Consider the following 3,635-nt stretch of genomic DNA (forward strand, 5'->3'; position numbering starts at 1 on the left):
TTCCCTAAATCAAGGACATTGGAGACATCTTGTAAATCCTGTCTTCCCTAAATCAAGGACACGTGGGAGTAAAAGATTTGCATTTTGCCTCTCTAAACAGAGGTGAAATAGCTAATGTCAATGTACTCAGGAAGACTGATAGCAGAAATCTGATTAGTGTCATTTGCTATCCATACTCAAGGATAAATGAAGTTAGAAATTAAGTCTTATTTTCATTAGTTCTTTAATTCAGGTATTTAAAAAAAAAAAAGGAGGCAGCCTGGTTCCTCCCTGCAACATTGATAATAGCTCCTCCTCAAACTCTACTGTCTTAGAGTGAATGTTAAAAAAATTTAAAAATGGCTTTATTGGGGACTACAGGATAAATCCAGTCCCCTGGGAGTTAAAAAGGATGTGTGAAATAGACTGGCGATCTTTTGGAGTAGGGTGGCAACTGGAGGGCACATTGGATTTCCCCACAATCAGGCATGTTCATAGAATTATCACTGGAGACCCAGGTCATCCTGACCAGTTCCCTTATATTGACCAGTGACTAGAAATAGCAGAGCTTAAGCTGCTTTGGATCTGGTTTTGTGTATATAAGGAAAAAGGGCAGGCCCCTCAGAAAGAGAATAAGCCTCCTATTCTGCAGGAACCCCCTGAGGAAGCCCTGCCAGTTCTACCACCTCCATACATACCTCAAGGTGTACCCAGTGCCCCTTTGACTAGACAGGGAAGCTTAGATATACCACCTCCTGCCATCCTTTCCCCTGCATACTCTCCAGAGCCAGTTGAACAATGTTTGCGCTCAGCTGATCAGGGACCCAAACCACTCCCGGCTTTCCAGATGCCTCTCTGAGAAATGCGGGGTCCTCATATAAATGGAGAAAATGTGACCCCACATGAGGGGGTGGGGGATTGGTCTTTTACTACAAACCTTTCCCTATGACCAATCTCTTACATTGGAAGCATCACACTCCCACTTATTCCAGAAAACCTCAAGCCATGGCTGACCTTCTGGAGTCAATTTTTCAGACCCATAAGCCCACTTGGGTCGACTTCGAGCAACTCCTCATGCTCTTTAACACTGAGGAGCACATGAGAATAATAACAGAAGCTCAGAAATGGCTCCAGACCCAGGCCCTTCCAGGGAGATTAGACACAGATAGATGGGCCAGGGAGGCTCTCCTAGATGTGGAACCCAGATGGGATCCGAATTTGGAGGACGGGAGGGCCAGATTAGAGAGATATCAGCTGGCCTTCCTCCAGCAGTTCTGGGCTGGGGCCAAGAAGCCCACTAATATGGTCAAGAACTCTGAGGATTTCCAGAGGCCTGATGAAAGTCCGGCAGCCGTTTATGAGATACTCTGTGAAGCATATTGAGTTTACACTCCCTTTGACCCAGAGGCCTCAGAGAATCAAACTGTGGTCATTGCAGCCTTCATTAGTCAGGCCCAGCCAACATAAGAAGAAAGCTACAGAAGCTTGAAGGATTTGAGGGAAAGAATGCAACCAAGCTACTAAAAATAATAAAAAAGGTTTTCATTAATCAGGACAATGTGGCTAAAAAGGAGGCTGAGGAGAAACTAAAAAGGAAAGTGACTCTGATTACTGCGGCTGTTATAGAAGCTAGCTCCCAGAAAAGGAAAGGGAGACAGCAAGGAGCCAAGTCAGGAAATGGAAGGACAGATCTTAAATGGCACCAGTATGCCTATTGTAAAGATTAGGACACTGGAAGAATGAATGTCTGAGCCACCAGAAGCAGGCCAGGCCATTCAAACCACCCAGCCACTATAGTCTACAGCCTCCTGAGGCAGACCTCATTGGACTGGCAGCAGCCAACTCTGAGGACAGAGCTGACTCTTTCCAACTGGGCCCCCATGAGCCCTCGTTCAAAATGAAAATCGGGGGCCAGACTGTGAACTTTATGGTTGACACATGGGCAGAGCACTCTGGAGTTACTCAGAAAGTAGCTCCCTACTCAGGATAAGAAGTCACCATTTATCGGAGCTACCGGGACCACACCCACAGACCATTCTGCAGCCCCCACCGACGTCAGTTGGCAGCCACCAGGTGGTTCATGAATTCCTGTACTTGCCAGATTGCCCAGAACCTCTAATGGACAGAGACCTTTTAGCCAAAATGGGAGCAGAAATCACCTTCACCCTGGACAGCTCAGCACAACTGCACTTAGGTGAGGAGACCTCCACAATTATCCTGTCTTTAGCAGTGCCTAGGGAGGAAGAATGGAGACTTTATACCACCCAAAGGACTCAACATTCGAGACTGAACTAGAGAAGGAATTCCCGCTGGTCTGGGCAGAAGGAAATCCCCAGGGCCTGGGTAAGAACCACGCCACCATACTAATTGACATAAAGCCTGGGGCACAGCCTGTAAAACTTCGCCAGTATCCAATTCCAAGGAACGCACACCTAGGTATCTAGGGCCACCTAGAATGACTGCTTCAATGGGGACTTCTTAAGCAGTGTCAGTCTCCATGGAATGGCCCTCTCTTATCTGTCAAGAAGCCTGGGACCAATGATTACCACCCAGTACAAGACCTGTGGGCTCTGAATGAGGCCGTTATAACCCTGCATTCGGTGCTGCCAAATCCATACACCCTTCTGGGACTCATTCCATCATAAGCAGAATGGTTTACATGTCTAAATCTAAAAGATGCCTTTTTCTAGCCTTCAGCTGGTACCCTCCAGTCAGCCCCCGTTTGCCTCCTAGTGGGGAAACCCAATCACAGGGGCTAAGAAACAGTTCACCTGGACCAGACTGCCACAAGGGTTCAAGAACTCCCCAACTCTTTTTAGTGGTGCACTAGCAGCAGATTTGTCCAAATTTCCAGGACAGGTCGTGGGATGCATTCTACTCCAATATGTAGACAACCTCCTACTGGCTATCTCCATGCGAACTCAGTGTTGGGAAGGAACACAAACCCTTCTAAGACTCTTAACTGAAACGGGTTACCAGGTGTCCAAAAGGAAGGCTCAACCTGTCCAAGGGAAGTCAAATACCTAGGTTTCAGAATTACCCAAGGGAAATGAAGACTAGGGACTGAAAGAAAACAGACAATATGTGCCATAACATTCCCAGCACACTGCGACAGATTTGGGAATTCTTAGGGGCAACAGGGTTCTGTTGAATTTGGATCCCAAAATTCTCAGATCTAGCTAAGCCCCTCTATGAAGCCTTAAAAGGGGAGGAAAAGGCATCCATTAATTTGGGTCCTGAACAGGAAAAAGTCTTTGCAACCATAAAGATGAAGCTCACCAAGGCGCTGGCCCTGGTGCTCCCAGATGTGACACGGGACTTTAACCTTTTCATTCATAAGAACAACAGAGTAGCCCTAGGAGTTCTGACTCAGGAGTTGGGACCCTGGCAGAGGCCAGGAACTTACCTCTCCAAACAGATTGACCGAGTTGCCTCCCAGTAGCCCCCATGCCTCAGGGCCCTTGTAGTCATGGCTTTATTATTCAAAGAGTCAGACAAGCTCACTCTGGGACAGAACTTACATGTTAAAGTGCCTCATGCTGTTGTCACCCTAATGGAAGCTAAGGGGCAACATTGGCTGACTCATGCTCGGATGACTCAATACCAAGGGCTTCATGTAAAAATATACAAATAAGATTAGAGGGTAGTTAGAACTC

At 47.0% G+C, this 3,635-nt stretch overlaps 1 pseudogene; it reads left to right on the top strand.

Annotated features, from left to right (window-relative positions):
* LOC102418227 overlaps positions 1–3,635 on the top strand; it is a 9,220-nt pseudogene that overhangs the window by 2,287 nt on the left and 3,298 nt on the right.

This window comes from Myotis lucifugus, unplaced genomic scaffold (assembly GCF_000147115.1).
Source record: "Myotis lucifugus unplaced genomic scaffold, Myoluc2.0 scaffold_1035, whole genome shotgun sequence".
Taxonomy (NCBI): Eukaryota; Metazoa; Chordata; class Mammalia; order Chiroptera; family Vespertilionidae; genus Myotis; species Myotis lucifugus.